Genomic DNA, 18,813 nt, shown 5'->3' on the forward strand with positions numbered 1-18,813 from the left:
GACTTATCAGTGTTGAATAGATTGTAATTCTTTGAGTGTTTCCGTGGAGATGCGCCCCACCCAACTGTGGGTGATGACTCTGATTGGATAATTTCCATGGAGGTGTTACTCCACCCATTCAGGGTGGGTCTAAATTAAATCACTGGAGCCACATAAATGAGCTGACAAACAGAAGGAACTCAGTGCAGCTGAGAGTGACATTTTGAAGAGGAGCTACAGCCAAGAGGGACACTTTGAAGAAAGCACAGGAGCTGCAGATGAGAGACAGTTTGAAGATAGCTGTTGAAAGCAGACTCTTGCTCCGGAGACACTAAGAGAGGAAAAACACCCCAAGAGCAACTGAGAGTGACATTTTTGAGGAACTGCAGCCTAGAGAGGAACGTCCTGAGAGAAAGCCATTTTGAAACCAAAACTTTGGAGCAGACACCAGCCACGTGCCTTCCCAGCTAACAGAGGTTTTCCAGATACCATTGACCATCCTCCAGTGAAAGTGCCTGATTGTTGATGACTTACCTTGGACACTTTATGTCCTTAAGACTGTAACTGTGTAACCAAATAAACCCCCTTTATAAAAGCCAATCCATTTCTGGTATTTTGCATTCCAGCAGCATTAGCAAACTAGAACACTCTTCTCACATAGAAACAAATTTTTTTTCTGGTTTTAATTTCTGTGATAGAGGGAAAATGATCATAAATGTTAATGCTTCCTTCCCAGGAGGAAGGACACTTTGTGCTGCTTGGCTCCTGGTCTCTGTGGTAGTGGGTGGAGTAAGGTTGAGATGCAGAGGGAGAGGATAGAGGGCTGGATATACTAATGAGATACACAGGACTGATGGGGAATGAGGAAAAGCAGTCGGGATAAGAAAGAAACTGGGGGATCATGGGGAGATTTCAGTGCTGCTAGAGGGAGTTGTGGTGGGGAAAACAATTTTAAGGAAATTTTGATTTGAGATAAAAGTTGTCACACCTACCTGTGAATCCCCTTTAGACATTCCCATAAAAACATCCCATTTCCATTTGTCAACATGTTGAGATTAGATTCAAGGTGACAGGAGAATTCCTTAAGATAGCCCAGTTTCACTTAGGCTATGTTTTTTTAAACATGCACTAGTATGGGTATTAAAAGTATGAAAAAGACTTTCTATAAAAGAGGGTATTCTAGTTTGCTAATGCTGCCAGAATGCAAAACACCAGAAATGGATTGGCTTTTTATAAAAGGGGGTTTATTTGGTTACACAGTTCCAGTCTTAAGGTCGTAAAGTGTCCATCAACAAAGGGTACCTTCACTGGAGGATGGCCAATGGCGTCCAGAAAACTTCTGTTAGCTGGGAAGGCATGTGGCTGGCATCTGCTTGATCCCAGGTTGTGTTTCAAAATGGCGTTCTCCAAAATGTCTGCATCAGCTTTCAATGGCCATCTTCAAAATGTCTGTCTCACCTCGGGCTCGCAATGAGCTCCTTCCGTCTGAGCTTATATAGTGCTCCAGTAAACTAAACAAGGCCCACGCTGAATAGGCGGGGCCACACCTCCATGGAAATTATCCAATCAGAGTTATCACCTACAGTTGGGTGGGTCACATCTCATGGACACTGAACCAATAGGTTCCAACCCAACCCACACTACTACTTGTGCCCCCACAAGAATGCATTAAAGAATATGGCTTTTTCTGGGGGACATAGTACATACAAACCGACACAGGGGGTCATAACTACAGCCACAAAACAGTGGTGTTGCTCTCTATTGCCTCTCAAATTTCTCTTACCTTGTTCCAGGGTTCCATATTCTGAGTTGCTTAATATGTACTTGTTAACTAGCCCTCTTAACTGTTATATGGGGTCCACCAGTTTTCTTCTTTCTAGTCAGCTTAGGTGATATTTCTGATCACTGAAATATTATGGCTGCCATGATGCTATAGATGTTCACTCAAGGCTCCATTGCTGATGTCCACCAGCATGTGGCTGATTCTGTAAATGCTGCTAATGTCAATTGCAGGCACTGACACCACTGCCTTATGAAGATGTATCTGATGCCTGTGAAGTTACCATGGTGCTGCCCACATTTGATACCATCTTTGACATTTCCCCTTCCAGATGCAAATGCTAGTTGTCTACAACTCAAATAGCTGAATCCATTCCGTTCCCTTTTGGTTTTTATCCTTAATTCCTTTTCTCTAGGAGACCATAGTGGAAGACAAGGTGGGAAGCAGAAACTGCTAGCCTCAGAAACACTCCTTCAGTACTGGTTTGTCCTGTTTTCTTTCTTATATTCTCAATTCTCTCTTGTTTTATGACATATTCGGTCCCAGGAGGTGCTTTGGCCTCTCATATACAGCCCCCACATCTAAACAGATGTGCTTAGACCCACCTAAATCTCAGCACATAGTTTATGCTCTCAAGATTAGATCCCATCTGCAGAGATACAGTTTTTATACTCCTTTCATTTGTATTCTCTCCTTTGATGAAATATTAATGAGCATACCATTAGGATAATTGGGCTACTGTTTCAAATCCAGTAAAAATCCCAGTTTTGAAAAAGAGATAAGCTTGTGTCTGTTATTAAAATACCTATTCATTTATTCATTTATTCAATACATATTTACTGAGTAACTACTGCATGCCAGGCACTGTTCTAGGATTGTCCTCAATCCCTAATACAAGAAAGAAAAGAGTGAACAAGAGAGGAAAAATCTCTCCCCTCTTGGAGCTTACCTTCTCATAGGGGAGGCAGACAATTAACAAGTAAACCAACATTGTAATTTCTGTGAAGACAATACATCAGGGAAGGGAATCAAGAGTGACAGAGAGTAGGGGTGGGGTTCTTTGAGATTAGATGGCCCACCAGGGCAGTCTGAAAACACCAGAATATCAGTCCTTTCAGTTGCAGGTAATTTCCATCTGGGGTGTCATCCAATGAAATGAGGCGGGGAGCTGATTCCATCTGTGTGCGGAGGTCACATGGGTCATCTTGAATTTATTATTTATTTGTTATCATATTTCAACAAAATAAATTTCTCATTTATTTCAACAGCTTCAGTGTAGAGTCATTGGCATGTAAATTGGAAGGAGACCCTCAGTTGGTTCCAGGAAGAAAAATGAGCCTGATTCTTTTCCATAGGAAGGTGATTGATGTTTCTAGTAACCTTTTCTGCCTCCCCTATACTTCCTCCAACCTCAGACCCAGCTTTCTCCTTTTGTTGAGGTTGTCGATGAGGACAACTTTCATTTTTTTATAACAGGTCACAGTATAGCTCACATTTAACCATATACCTGTCCAACTATAATTCAACAAATTATTCCAGTTTTTTTTAACTGAGCTTCTTTTGCCTTCGTAACTATTCTGTAAGACCCTAGTTTTACGGATGAGTGCCCTAGGTCACGAAACTAGTAAGAGCAATGAGCGCTCCTCATATTGACTGCCTACTATGTGCCAGGGACTTGGCAAAATATTTTTACCACATATTTAGCTCCAAATTTTCTGAGATGAGCATTCATATGTTCATTATACCTTGGAGGAAGTTAAGATTGAAGAGATTAAAAGACCTAGCCAAGTCACTCACGTACTAAGCATAATTTTATGCCTGATCCTAAAGCCCATTCACTCTCCACGAAACTATAATGGTTTCCAAGGACTAACCAGGTGGTGGCATTTGGATTTGATCCCAGGACCTCTGTGATCTGAGGCACAGAAGAGCAGCAGGGCTAGAATGCAAACTCAGGCTCCCAAATGTCACTGTAGATAAGAGCTTGGGCTGTGGGAGTCACACAGATGTAGGTTTAAACCCAGGTGGCAGCACTTGCTAGCAGTATGGCTATAAACAATTCATGTGACTTTCTGACTCTCAATTTTTTTATCTTCACATGGACATAAAGGATATCAGGAGAATTAAATAACGCGCATTATGTTTTTAGAGGAGTTTTTGATGCATACAAAGCTCCCGACACATTCTAGCTATTATTGTTCCATCTCAATGTGGCAGACACTAATGATTGCCAGCCAACAGTCACACTCCTCTTCTTGACAACAAAATCATGATTCTGTATTCCTCCTAGGCAACCAAGATTCCTGGCAGGCTTGGCCTCTCTCCATCATGATGGATCTAAGCCAGTGGTTCTCAAAATACGGGTCCAGAATGAGCAGCCTCAATATCACCTGGGAACTTGTACTGCAAATTCTCAGGCCCCATCCCAGACATGCTGAATTAGAAATTCTGGGGGTAGATCTTAGCAATCGTGCTTTAACAAACCCTCCAGGTGTCTGGTGTGGTCAAAAGTTTGAAAACCACTGATTTAAGGTAATTGTGATAATCTTATTCCCCTTTCCAATAACTGGATTAAACATGGACATATGACCCAATCCTGGCCTAGAGGACCTGAGAAGTCAGCTGAGTGGGAGTGGAGTGGTGCCCTGATTTTCTTTGCTAATTCAGAGAGGTACGTAGTGTAATTGTCTTTTTCTTTGCAGGATGCTGCTTGTTGCAATTGTGACACCTGGAACTTTCCTGCCACCTTGCAACTATGAGGAAGACATTTTCCAAGAAAGGAATAGCAGAAAGGTAGAAAGTACCTCGTCTTTGTTGATGCTACTGAGCTGCTGAATAAGCCAACCTCCAGACTTTACTGTGTGTGATAATAAGTGTCATTCGTATTTAAACCACTTTTCATGGTTTCTTATTTGCAGCTGAAAGCAAACTCACTGATATCCCCATTTTACACAATTGTCTCATATAAACCAATGTTCTTTGAAGTGTAGAAAGATTATGGTGTGGTGAAAATGTGGGTTTTAATTACCCTAATTATTTACTTTATTTTTCTTTCTGTACTGGTGATGGAGGTGCAAAGCACCCATTTCTTTTTTCTTTTAGACTCTGAATGCTCCAAGAGGATGCCAAACACCTGGATGGAAAGATATTCAATTGTTCGTATGTGTTGAATGATGTGGATGTTTAACTTCTGAAGATGAAACATATGTAGAGTGAAGCAATGTTTTCACATCTCAGCTATGCTTTGGTATTAAATGGAAACACCATTAAGCAAAACCAGGAAGATGTGAAAAACAGATCACCAAAGAGTAAAGCTTGACATGGAAATCACTGGCAAACTGTCCTGCCCATAGAGCAATTCACACATTCATTTTCTCAATCATTCAAAATGAATTGAAAATCTACCATGTGCAGGACATTGCAGTAGGTATGGCTGGGTAGTTATGATTCCTGTGTAAATGTGACTTCATAGACTGAAAGACAGCCTTTGTCTTCAAGGAATATACGTTTAGGGGTGAGCAACTGGAATAATAAAATGGTAAGATACCATGGTAGAGTCTGGTGAATTGTTAGTGGGAGCATTAAGGGAGCTGCCATTCATTTAGTTATATAATGCATGTTCATTGTGTGTTTAATGGTACCAGATCTGTTTCGGGCTTTGTAGATACAGAGCTAAGTATGATCAGTCATGGTCCCTATTCTCTTGGTGATTATGGTCCAATGGGAAGAAAGACAGGAACGCATCAACACACAAATAAATATACGAATATAAATTCAGATAATGTCATAAAGGAAAAGAGCAATGTACTATAAAAGACAGTAACTGGGGTGATGTAATATGTTTGGGGGTCAGGAAGGGCCTGTCTGCGGATGTGACATTTAAGCAGAGACCTGAAGGGTGAGTGGGAGTGAGCTCAATAAAGTTTGGGGAAATGAGGGGGAGGAAAAGTTAGAAAAATCTTCTTATAGGAGCTGGTACTTGAGTTGAATCTCAGAACTCAAATTTTGTATATATGTGCACATAAAGAAGACTGTAAGGAATACGCCAAAATGCTAACAGGACTTATCTCTGGGTAATGGGATTATGTGTATTTTAATTCTTGTTTCTGCTTTCCTTTATTTACTATATTTTCTGTGTACTTCTTTGGTGATCAAAAAAATTACTTAAAAAGTAATAACAAAAGAAAAAAGAGATAAATGCGTTGTTTGTAAAGAGGCAAGGATGGGGTCAGGGTTGGGGATGCATGTGTGTGTTTGTGGGAGGTTGTATCTAGGTACATGAAAAGGTTTAGATAGCAGCATGGAGTGTTTAAATAACTGGTAGCTTCTTAGAGCTACTTCTTAGCACCATGGCAGTGGGGGTGGGAGATGAGACAGGAATTAGGCAAGAGGTCGGATTGCAGAAGACCTCGTGTAGTCAGGAAATTTCAAGTTCATCCCATAGTCAATCGGGAGTAGGATGATCAGATTTGTATTTTAGATACAGCTCCCTGGTGGTAGTGTGGAGATATCTGGGGCAATTGCAGTAATTGAGGTGAACAAGGTTGGGTGGGGTAGGAGGATATTGTTTTTTTAAAGCAGTATATTTAAGGGAGAGACCTGGGGTTTATTCTTAGCTGCTTTCCATGGCTCATTTGGGGACAAATAATTTGGCAGTTCTTGTCTGTGTAGATCAGGCTGATTTGATGGATTAAAATATTAAATTCAAATGATTAATTTGACCAGTCTGATGCCAAATAACTGGGTAGATGAAGTTCTTTATTCTCATCCATATATATTTCAGTGCACTACAGACCCAATCTGCTTTTTATATGGTTTTCACCATTGATCCTGTGTGGAATTCAGGAGAGGAAGAGAGTACCTGTCCTTTTCTTACCTTTGTGAGAGATCGGAATGAGGTAATGTCTGTTCAGTGACTGGTTTCCTCAGACGCAAATACCACTGAAATATAAACTGCCATTCTTCTTGTCTCTGATATCAACTTGTTGGGCAGGTTTTCATTTTGTCTGTTCATTTCAACCAAATTTGGGGTCTCCATGACTACAGTAGAAGAACAGAAGGGAAAGACTACTTTTGTGTTGGAATGTCCTAAATGGTATTGTTTATTATAAAATGTGGATATTTTAAAGGATACCCACATTATGGAAAGGTGTAAATGCTGTTCATATGGTGTTCCAAACCAGGGACATTTTTATTTTCTAGCTGTGGGTGATATGTGAACATGTTGACAAGAAATATCAACAAGTACTCTAGAAACAGACTAAAAAGATAGCTGGATTTCATGATCGAATTCAGTTGATACAAGGGGTATTTATTTACTTAGCTTCTAGGGCAGGGTCTGGGCTTTCTGTGACCTGAGTAATGAGGTCAAATGTGACCATGGGTTGACATCCAAATATTGTATAAATTTACTCTCTGAACCCTTGAGTAAAAACTTCAGGAAAAACTGTTGAGTTTCCATGGATCTTTCATGGGTATGCAGCTAGGCTGCTCAGCACGAGTAGGAAATGAGAATAAGCCCAGTACTCTTTTCTAAGAGGCAATGGGTATGTTGAAGGCTTTGGAGTTAGACAGATTTGAGTTCTCGCTCTGCCACCTAGTATCTGTGTGACCTTGGACAAGTCACTTAACACCCCAGACTTATTTTTGCTCACCTGTTAATGGGAGTAACAAAGCTCACCTTGTGGGATTATTGCAGAATAAATAAGATAATATAAAGTTCTTGGCATTTTATAAGCTCTCAAAAATTGTTGACCTTACTGTTGTTCTATTTGTACTCTGAAAGTTCAGAGAATTTTGATTTCAAATCATAACAAAAATTAGGAACACTAGGGTGGTGGAAAACCAAGGAGGAAAATGGGGATTAGCATGGTGGGAAGCCAAGGTTAGGGTTTCCTGGTGTTCAAGGAGCCAAGATTCCAGGCTCTATGCAGCATGTAGAGATTTTTGGAATCTAGTGAGCATCTGGGGCCAGTATATTCCTGGCTGTCAATGCAGATGCCAAGTCCTCTGGCTCCCAGCAGACAGAGGTTAGGGTGATGCCAGGCTGTGCCACATCACTTTAGCTGATGGCTCCAAGGGCCAAGGTGGGGCCAGTGCTGGCTGAGTCGGTTCCTCTGAGTAGCCATTTCAATCTTTGTCCCCAGTGTGTGCCCAGCCACTTTTCAGCCTTCCTTTCCTCCCTCTTGGGCCTTGTCCTAGTCAGGTGCTCTGCTTCCACTCAGGTACCCAGCCTGTCTCCTATTTTGGTTCTTAGCTGAAGGACAGCAAACCTCTGCAAAGGTTAATGTATTTGCTGGCAAGATGGGACCTGTGTCATTTTGAAAAGTTTTCTCAGAAAACTGGAAGAATGGCCTTTTAACGGCAGAATGATGGGCAACAGGTTGATATTTTGGGATGGGGGCTCTGTCTGGCACCCATTAGAATACGTCATGGTGCAGCAGCCACACTGTCTACTCAGAAGGCTAATCCTTGCCAGAAATAGTGTATTTGACTGCTACTCAGAGAAGGTAAATTATTAGGATGTGGTTGAGCACAGGAGGGTACTTACTGGCTTATCACCTGCTCATCTCCAGCCTGATGCATTTTAGGCTGACAGAGACTCCAATTGTGGAGCAAGGTGCTTGTGTGATAGACTCCTGGGGCCCTGTCCCCCTGCCTGATGCAGAAATCCCATGCAAAGGTGGTGTCTGCCAGTGTCATTATACCTTCCTGCATTATGACCCACACTTGTGATTGCTTAAAGATGCCTTTGGCTTCCTGAGGCTTGTCACTCTGCACTGCCATGGGAGGTGCCGGGAAAAGGCTGCAGAGAGGGGACAAAACATACGAACTTCAGAAAACACTTCCATGGGAGGTTTTAACTTTGTTGATTTCTATGACAACATGGAAATAATATTACTACTACCTACAATTATTGATCACTTTCTGTTTTTCGGGCATGGTATTAGGCACTGTTCATGATGTAGTGGACACCTGTTGTTTTTGCTTGTTCTGCATTCCTCATCATCTTCTGGTAACAGCACCTCGATTTTCCTCTAGGAACCACCCATGCCGAGGTAGGTGATCTTTGGATTGGGGCCCATCAATCAAAGTTCTGTGCCCTCCACTGATAAAGAGGATGGATGGGTGACCCTTGCTAGACTAATCAGGCTCGCTCTCCTGGAAATATGAAACTGGAGTTCAGTGAAATAAAGATGGAAGATAATTTGAGTCAATTAATTCTGGCAGGGCTGCCCTGAAGAGATGGCCCCCTGGTTTCTGTAACCCACAATCCTGGTGCTTCCTTGGTCCCTACCTTCTCTGGGACCTGAGCATTCAGTTTTTCTCCTGTGTCTGGGAGCTTTCTCACTGATTAAGTTGTCTGGAGTTGGTTTCTGTTGCTCACCACCGAACTCTGTTTCACATTTATTTGACACAATGAGCCGAATAGATAGATGCTTTTTATTATTCCCATTTTACGGATGAGGCAACTGAAGCAAAGAGATGTTAAGCTATCTCAAGTTCACAAAAAAAATTAAGGGTCTGTAGTGAGAGTCAAAAAAATAAGAATTAGCTTGATGATAGTTTGCAATTCTGTACATTTTTCTTAAAAACAGGGAATAGAGATAGCTTGTCAGGACTTTAGTTTCCGTCTTGGCAGGGGAGTGTCAATGAGATACAGTGTCATCTGGTGGCAAATCCTGGTACACCCCATGGCACACGCTCATCCAGTCTTTGGCTCTATGGGGTCAGGAACTGAGCTAAGGAAGCTCAGTTCCTGGGTTCCAAAGGTGATCAGGTGTGAGGTGTCACATTGATATGGAGACCACAGTTAGAGGAAAAGCATTGTCTTCAACTGGCTTTGGTGAATTTGAACCAAGTGTGCCCAAGTAGGAAGACATGTGAGCCTTTAATGTGGGTGTGAGAGGGTATGGACTTCAGAGTTCAGATTCCTGGTTTATTTCTGTTAACAAGCACTTATGCCTGGCCTTTGGTGAGCAAAGAGAGGAGGGCTGAGGACAGCAAAACTGGTAACAGTGGAAATTTTGAGACTCGAAGTTTTCCCACTAAGGAATAAGACCCATAAAAGAGTGAAAGTGAGAGAAGGGTGAATGGTGCCCCCAAAACAGGATTTGAAAAACTCACACATACATAGAAGTAGGAGGAAAATCAGAAAAAGGCAGAGTCAGTAAAACCAAAGAAAGAAATGAAGAGAACGAGTGTGGAAGGCTTTGGTTGGGCTGCTCTTTCTGGGTCAGAGGCTGTCCGATTTCCCAGCATTCTGCACAGGTAATTCTTTCCCTTCCCCTGCTTAGAATATCACAGGGGAGCTGTGAGTCAGCTGTGAGACCAACAGTGTCTCCTTGGGTGTTCAGAGGTCACCAGCTCATGCATGTGGTCACAGAGGAAGTGGCTTCCTGCTGATACAACCATTCCTGGGGCATCGGGCAAGGGCTGGTGGTAGCCCTGAGCCCTGTTCCCCCCAGGCCCAAAGGTAATCCCCAGACTCTGAAGTCCATGGTGCTTGGCTGGATCTAAGGGCCTCCGCATGGAAGGACAAAAGCAGCTTCTGTCTGGGAGCCAGACTGGTGGCAGGAGAGATACAGGCACGTTAAGACGTGCAGATCTAAAATTATCCTGCCCTTATTTCTGCAGCTGAAAGACACACACTGTCAAAGTCATGGGTATTATGCTGTCTGTCCGTTGATGGCTTCATACCCCTTGTCTGAGCCATTATATCATTGCTGGCCTTGGGGGAGCCCAGCCATGCCTCCTTAGAGAGGGCTTGCTTTTCAGTGTAGGGGCTGAGTGTGGCTGTGAGCAGATCTGCCTGTCCTTCATGCATTTCCTTGAAGAGCACTGCTATGGATTGAATTGTGCCACCCAAAAAGGTACGGTCAAGTCCTAACTTTCAGTCCTGAGAAAGCAAACCCATTTGGAAAGAGGATCCTTGAAGATGTTTTACTTAAGATCAGGCCAAACTGGATTAGGGTGGGCTCTTAATCCAATATGACTGGAGTCCTTATAAGGAGAGGAAATGTGGATGCAGTAAGGGAGAGACAGAGAGGTGGCCATGTGACAGAGGCAGAGATTGAGTTTTGCTGCCACAAGCCAAGGGACACCATGGGTTATCTCCACCCACCAGAGCAAGGGAGAGGCACAGAGCAGCTTCTTCCCTTTAAGAGGAAATGTGGCCTGGCTGAAACCTTGATTTTGGACTTCTAGCCGCCAGAACTGGGACACAATAAATTTCTGTTGTTTGAGCCAACTAGTCTGGGGTGGCTGTTTTATAGCAGCTTTGGCAGACTAAATCAGGCACGATGAGCCCAGGCCAGGGTTTCCTTTTCACTGTCACCTGGGAGGGGTGAGGCCAGGCAGAAAGGAGGGAAAATTCCTTTGTCAGGTCACATGGTAAAGGGATGAGGCCCAAGTGCAAGATGCACAGAGGGAAGCAGACTTTTCCCTGGTGGTTCCTTGACTGACTAGCACTTCTTGCCAGAGCTCACTGCTGCTTCACTTGTTAGTTAAGGGTGTGGAGCCAGACTGCCTGGGGTTCACTTCCATCTGCACTTCTTACAGGCCATGTGACCTTGGCTTTAAGCCGAATTGTAAAAGCCTCAGTTTTAAATCTGTACAATGGGGACAACATTTAAACCCACCTCATGGGTTGTTGTAAGGAGTTAAAGAAATACAGGTGCATCTCATTTTATTGCGCTTTGCTCTCTTGTACTTTACAGATATTGTATTCTTTACAAATTGAAAGTTGGTGGCAATTTTACATTAAGCAAGTGTATCGATGACATTTTCCCAACAGCATGCCTCTGTGTCATATTTTTTCAATCTTTTTTTTAGTGTTTCTTAATGTAATTTTATTGAGATATATTCACACACCATACAATCCATCCAAAGTATGCAACCAGTGGTTCACAGTATAATCGCATATTTTTGTATTCATCACCATGATCATTTCTAGAACATTTGCATTACTTCAGAAAAAGAAATAATAAGAAAAAGAAGACCCCAAGCATTCCATACCCCTTACCCCCTCCCTCTTATTGATCACTAGTATAGCACTCTACCCAATTTTAAGTCTTATGATAGATGTAGGTTAACTAAGACAGTGTGGTACTGATGGAGATAGATATATTGATCAGTGGAACAGAGCAAAACATCCAGAAGTAGATCTATATAAACACGGGTAATTGATTTTTTTTTTTTTTTTTTTTTGCTGTATAGTTATACAATCATTATCAAAGCTCAAGACTACTGGATTAAAGTTCCACAACTTCAGGTCTTTCCTTCTGTCTATTCTAAAACACTAGACACTAAAAAGAAATATCTATATAATGAATCAGTATCTGCAGTCAGTTGTTAAATCCAGATTTCCCAGTTATACCTCCTCCCTTTCGTTTGATCATTTTAACTGTGTCACATTTTAATTAAGGTATGTACATTGTCTTTTTAATCATAATATTATTACACACTTAATAGACTACAGTACAGTATAAACATAACTTTTATATGCACTGGGAAAACAAAAAAATTTGTGTTACTTGCTTTATTGTGCTACTTGCCTTATTGTGGTGGTGTGGAAACTAAACCTGCGATATCTATGAGGCATGCCTATAATCCACATAAAAGGCTTAGCATCATGCTGGCTTATAGAAAATATGCAATGAATGTTATTTGTTGATGATGGTGATCAGATCCGTGTCTTAGGTGCCTTTGCCTTTGGAATTTTCCTGGCTCAACCATGGAGATCATATGGCCCCAAGTTAGGAGGTTGTTTGAATTTTTTTTCTCCTGATGTTGGGGATGGAGAAGGGAAGAACAAAGAATAAGGATGGTTTAACAAATATTAAAATCAAATTGTTTTAGCCTCTAGGCATACCCTACCCTACTTCCTACTTGGATTTAGACTTCAAGGCTCAAAGCCAGACTCAAATGGCCAATTTTCTTAGAAAGTTGGCTTAAATTGTAGTTGGTTGCAGTATTCTCCGTGGGCAGGAGGGCACGTTCCTCAGCTGGACCAGCTCTGGGCAAAGCAAAGTTAAAAAGGTCGTCCGCCTCTCCGGCCTCCTTCCTCCACGCTTTCACAATAATAGAGTCCCCTAAGGCACGTGGGGTCTTCAAGATCTTTTCTTGTTCCTATACATTCCTGGTTTTAGAAAGAATCTGAAATAAGTCACAATAAGGTGTAAATGATCAACCACCTAAAGTGTTGCCTTGATATAAAATAACATATTCCTGCATTAATTTCTGGAGTCAGCCCATGAGTGGGGAAGCCATTCTGGGAGCATCAGGCCTGCCTGCTTTGGTGGTTAAGTACCTGCTCTCTCCTGGTCTTCCAATCTCTCCTCCAAATCTCAGCCCAGGCAGGTGGCATGATTAGCAGTAGTGGTTGACCAGGGGAGCCAAATTATTGTCCTGATTTATAAGATGCATCTCCAAAAAGCTCCTAAAGGATTCTGGGGCACTGGATCTGGCATTAAGGAGAGGACCCATTTGCTCCGATGTCCTCTACAACCTACCCCCACTGCTCCTAAAACTCTCTTCTTTTATAGGAGAAACTATTGAGCAGGTGGCTGTGACACCCTCGCAGACTCAGGGATACGGAGAGGCATTTCTGAGAATGTGAAAACCACAAGAATCATAAGGGAGCTGACAACTCCTGGCACAGCCCTGTTTAAAAAGAACTTCATTCTATACACATTCCTTATCTTTTTATTTATTTTGTCATTTGCTTGTACATGATGCGAATATTTACTCTTACTTTGGTATCAATTCAATGAGTATTATGGGATCAACTCTTAGGCTTTCTGCTTCATGCTCAATCATATCAATGCTATATATTCTAGAGGAGTTCTTTTTTTTTTTTAACTGTGATACAGAGTAAAAAATATATTGCGTATTGTTTTGGTTTGCTAAAGCTGCCAAAATGCAATATACCAGAAATGGGTTGGCTTTTTCAATGGAGTTTTGTTAGGTCACAAATTTACAGTACTAAGGCCATGAAAATGTCCCAATTAAGGCATCAAGAGGAAGATACCTTCTCTGAGGAAAGGCTGCTGGCATCTGGGGTTCCTCTGTCACATGGGAAGGCACCTGGCAATGTCTGCTGGTCCCTCTCTCTGGCTTCAGTGGCTGTCTCCAAATGTCTCTGTGCACTTTTCTTTCAGTTTCTCTGAGCTCTCTGAATTTCATCTGTCTTTTATCTCTCTTAGAGGACTCCAGCAAGGGGATTAAGACCCACCCTGAATGGGCAGGTCACATCTCCATGGAAACAACCTAACTGAAAGGTCCCACCCACAATAGGTCTGCACCCACAAGACTAGATTAAAAGAACATAGGCTTTTCTGGGGTACACAACAGATTCAAACCAGCACATATATCTTCACCAACAACACACATATGTACATACATATGTGTGTTCTTCCACACAACAATACTTAAACTTTATTATGTGTAAAAAAAAAATGCTGCCTGCAATTTCTGAAACAGGTTTCATTGATTTCACAGGTCACATCCTATAGTTAGGAGGTTGGGACTCATGTTTGAACCTGGCTGGGCACAAGTCACAAATGGTGTGAGTGCGTCTGACGATGGGACTGATAATTACAATGTTTGCCCTTGGTAAGCCTGGCTGGCAGCACTTCTTGGTGAGTTCTTCACTCATCCATAGCAAGAGGCCACCCTCACTCCCCAGGACATGTCAAGGACATCTTGTGTCTCCCAGGTTGTCCTCTTGGCTGGGAATGGTGGAAGTGAGGCTGTGTCTGGGATTCATGCCCAGCAAGTGACACATACATAATGTCACCACATCAGCAACTCCTCATTCCATAGAGGAACTGGCAGAGAGGGAATAAATGTTAAATAAATGATACAATTTGTGATCTGACCCCTACCAATTGTTATCTCAAACCAGCTTTCCTCAACACTCAGTCCACCCCATGTACACCTCCCCGACTTCCCAGTCAATGTATGCTGAGGGAATATAAGAAGGTAAATCTACTTTGAAATGCTCACTTATAAACAAATGTAGGCCAAAGGCTAATTTAAATGGTTCTCAGTCTGTGCTGCCCCCAGTTTTTCAGATAATCAGCTTATAGTTGATATTGATTCTACATTTCCAGTTTAGAACAGAGGGATTGGGGGAGGAGGATGCTGTGAGCATTAAATAGGAGAAAATAAAGTCAGAAAAAACCTGGAGTTGTGGTGAGTTAAAGACACAAAAACAAAAGGGATATTATTTTTCTGGGTGGAAGTCTATGGAAATGTACCTTTAGTCCACCCCTATACAAGCTCCAATTCTATTTGTTATGTCATCAGTTTAGTTCAGGGTAAGGGGAGGGAGTCAGTGGATCCGTGGGACCAGAGCAGTTTCTTATTCAGATTAGTGTCACCTCCTTTTGAGATGATATGACTTTCCCAGCCCCAAGGTGGAGTTCTGGTTTACAGCTTTTGCTACAACACAAGTGTCTCTTTGGGTTGCTAGAGAAAGAGGTCATCCCCCTCAAAGGGTATGAGCAGGGAGTCTGTAGAGGTCTAAGCCTGAAGAAGAAGGGGTCTTGGCAGAATTTAGATCAGGGCCCTGTCTTTGACTTGTATACTGTGTGAGGACCGTACAGAACCTCTCTATCTTTTCCAGCATCACGGAGTGCACAACACACAATGGCACTCAATAGGCAACCCTCTGGATGAATGAGTGGGTGAGTAAATGCATGAACTTGCTGGAGTCACTCAAAATGCTCCTGACCTTTCATCATTTGCCTACATATTGCAGTGACCCATTGCACTACCAGTTAGAGGAGGGAATGTACTGACTGGGCCATATTCTTGCAGTTAAGTGGGCTGCGACTATAACGAGGTAGGTGGGCACCTACTTGGTGTAAATCAAAGGGAACACATTTTCATCTCTTCCCAAATCTCTTCCAACAACCTGACCCATGCCTTTGATGTGTTCTGAAATTCCCATCATGCTATTTGGCCCTGGAGCTGCAGTGGTCTTGCTGGGGTGTTACAGCATCTGTCAATGGCTTCTTATCATCACTTGAACAACAAAGTTGAAGAGTTGATTTCCTCTGGTAGTCATGGATAAACTGTAAATATTTTACTTAGGATTTTACCCTCTCCCATTAGTTTTGTCAGATTAGCTAGTTGATTCCTTTGTCAACAGTGTATGAAATATAAGACAATTAATTTTGAAGCAGAGAACCCAGCAGTGACAAGCTCCAAGGGCAGATGGCAGTTCAAGGATTTCAGCCTAAGGATTGACTAGACCCCTTAGTGGGACCCCTTTGCCTCTGTCCATTTAGGTAGGGGTTTCTGCTTCCCAATTTTACCCCGGCTTGGCCCCATCTCTAGCAGGAAGCCAAGATCTTTTGTAAGTATCTTTCGATTTTCCAGGCTGCCGGAGAGGACACATCTGAAAGTAGCTTTGAGGTCAAGCCTGTAATCTTAGATCCTCCCGGTAGCAGCTGCCTCTGATGGAAGCCCTGTAGGGACCTCCTTTCTGATGCACTTTGAGGGGTATATTTTTTTGACCCTAAAAGAAAATTGGAAATGGATATGGCTGAAGGGAGATAATATTTCTGACCTGCTTCTTTCTCGACATCTGACATTGCTGCCAGATTAAATTTCTTAAAATGCTGCTGTTACAATATCACAGTTCTGCTCAAAAACATCCAATGGTGACCTATTGCACATCAGCTCAAATCCTCACTATTGCTAGCCCCTATTCCACCAATTCAACTTGTTTGCCTTGTTGGGACAGAGCTACAGGTAGGGGGAAAAGAGAGTCTAAATGTCAATTTGATACACCTAAGAAGTTTGCAAGAAAACATGCCAAACACCTTGGTAAATTTATATGATAAATTCCTTACAATGATTACCAATTATGTGCAGTTCAGTCATTCAAATTTTGAGGCCTGGGAAGAATATTAGATTGGGATTCAGAACACTTGAATTTAAATCCCACTTCTGCTATTTTACTTGCTATTAACCCTTACATAAATTAATTCTTTTCTGTTGTCTCAATTTCCTAAAACTTAAGATTGCTATGATGGTCAAATTAAATGTTGACTGTGAAAAGACTCTAAAGTACCTTCAAATATAAAATTTCATCAGTTAACCTAATTTAGAGATTACATCATTTTTTAAAGGGACGTCTCAATGTTTTAATCTAATATTCCAGAAACTGCCCATTTATACATACAAGCAAAAGGGAGGTGAGGAAACACTTGCCAGTTGTTTTATATTCTTGCATCAATTTTTAAGTAAAGTGCTGTTTCAGTTTTTTGGTATGCCATAAAATTAATCTAACAAAAATTGTTTGGTCTCCCTGAGATACCCATGACTTCCAGCAATCCCACTGTTTCCTGAAGGCTAGAGAGATGAGAAGGTGGGAGAATCAGCCCGCATCTCCAGCACCAGAGTCAGCTTGAGGCTGAACCCAGGGTCCGTTCTGGAATACCATTCTGGACTGGCACTTCCTTTCTCTTGGAAGAGGAGCCAAGATAAGTGTAGCTTGTGGTTGCATTTTGGGAGTATGGGGAAGAGTGCTGAGGGGTAAGAGATTGGTGTGCTCAGTAAAATGTACAGGGGCAGATTAACCCACTCAGTGTAGAGTGCTTACATTGGGTTTTTTTTGGGGGGAGGGTCAGGTTGGGGTGAGTGGTTACACCTGCTTCCTTCCATTTCTCAGGGCAAATGATTTTAGCCGCTGCCCAGCAACAGCAGTTTCATAAAAGCCTTTGAGAGTAGCTTTGAAAACCTGCCAGCCAATAGTGGAGCAGGACCCTACCCAACAGCTGAGGGCAGCCCCCTCACTGGAGCAGAGAACTGGGCAGGAGCAGATGGAGCCTCCGCCCTCTACCCCGCCCTGGCTCTCAGGGCACATTGTTATGCATTTAGGACTCAGCTGAGGCTTCTGCCCTCTGCAGTCTTCTTTGTGGGCTGCGAGGTGCCCAATCCTATCCAGGGCGGCACTCTGTAAGGGTTTGCTCTCCTATTAAATGTGCCTCCAGTCTTCTCACATGTCATTAATCAAGCAGCTGAACCGTGCCGGTGCTGCTGGAGCACAGCGTTCCTCAGGCCCCCAGGGATTCCTTTCTCCAGATCCCAGACATTTGGGCTCAGGAAATAGACACATCCGTCCTGCTGGGAAGGCCCCGGGCCTGCAGCACATTGTGGGCCACTCGGGGGCTTTCCCTGCACCCCTCGCCTGGAATTTGAAAGCTCCATCACAATCCCAAGGGTTCTGTGAATCCCCTTGGATTCCTAACATCCCTGCAGCAAGGAACCCAACTCTGGGGAGCCACAGCACGGGGAGGGGAGCCTCCAAATGGGAGCTGCGTGGGAGTTTCTGAGGACAACCCTATAGTGCGTGTCTGGCCTGTTATGTATAATGTTTTCCTCTTTCCTTGTGGCAAGTACTGTTCCCCGGGGACTACTATGGGAAAGTTCTCAAGCCAGCTTCCCCTGCCACCGAAGCCTGGTCCCCAAGCTTATCTGTGCTCCGAGAAGGATGTGAGGAGCTGTCTGCCTGCAAAAGTCAGCCTCCTCCTCTCCTGCTCCACCGCCTTGCACAGACGCCATGAGAGCTCCTTTGATTTCTAAATACTGAGCCTTGCCGGGAGACACCCATTAAGCCTTGACTGTCCTTTCAATGCCTTGAATCCTAGATGGAATAAACAAAGTTGATGGGGCCTGCCTGTAACCTGATGAGAAAAACTCTCTGGCCCCAGGGATGGAGGCATGTGCTGAGGGTGATGACAGTACAGCAGGAGAGGAGAGGTGGCTTTTAATATGAAAAGATGATTCGAAATGTGCAAATCACAGCTCCCTCTATGCAATAACCTATCTTCTGCCTTAACCTTTTCAGAATCACAAGAGATAGTCTAATTTTGCCCAGATAAATAGTTTGTGTCTCTCTGGGCTCTCTTTTGCAGACATACAGTAAGGCTACAAGTGCTTACATAGACATTCTGAATGTATGAAACCAAACATTCATTACACAGGCGTGTGCACAGACTTACACGTTCTAATTTCCCCTTGTTCTGATTTGTGCACTG

General features: G+C 42.8%; 1 long non-coding RNA gene across 1 annotated transcript; it reads left to right on the forward strand.

Moving 5' to 3' along the window:
* The first annotated feature begins 4,459 nt into the window (after positions 1–4,459).
* Positions 4,460–6,582, forward strand: LOC119526344. Its single transcript, XR_005215165.1, has 3 exons — positions 4,460–4,552; positions 4,862–5,297; positions 6,543–6,582. It is a non-coding gene; the product is annotated as an uncharacterized LOC119526344 (long non-coding RNA).
* The last annotated feature ends 12,231 nt before the right edge of the window (positions 6,583–18,813 follow it).

This window comes from Choloepus didactylus, chromosome 2, assembly GCF_015220235.1.
Source record: "Choloepus didactylus isolate mChoDid1 chromosome 2, mChoDid1.pri, whole genome shotgun sequence".
Taxonomy (NCBI): Eukaryota; Metazoa; Chordata; class Mammalia; order Pilosa; family Megalonychidae; genus Choloepus; species Choloepus didactylus.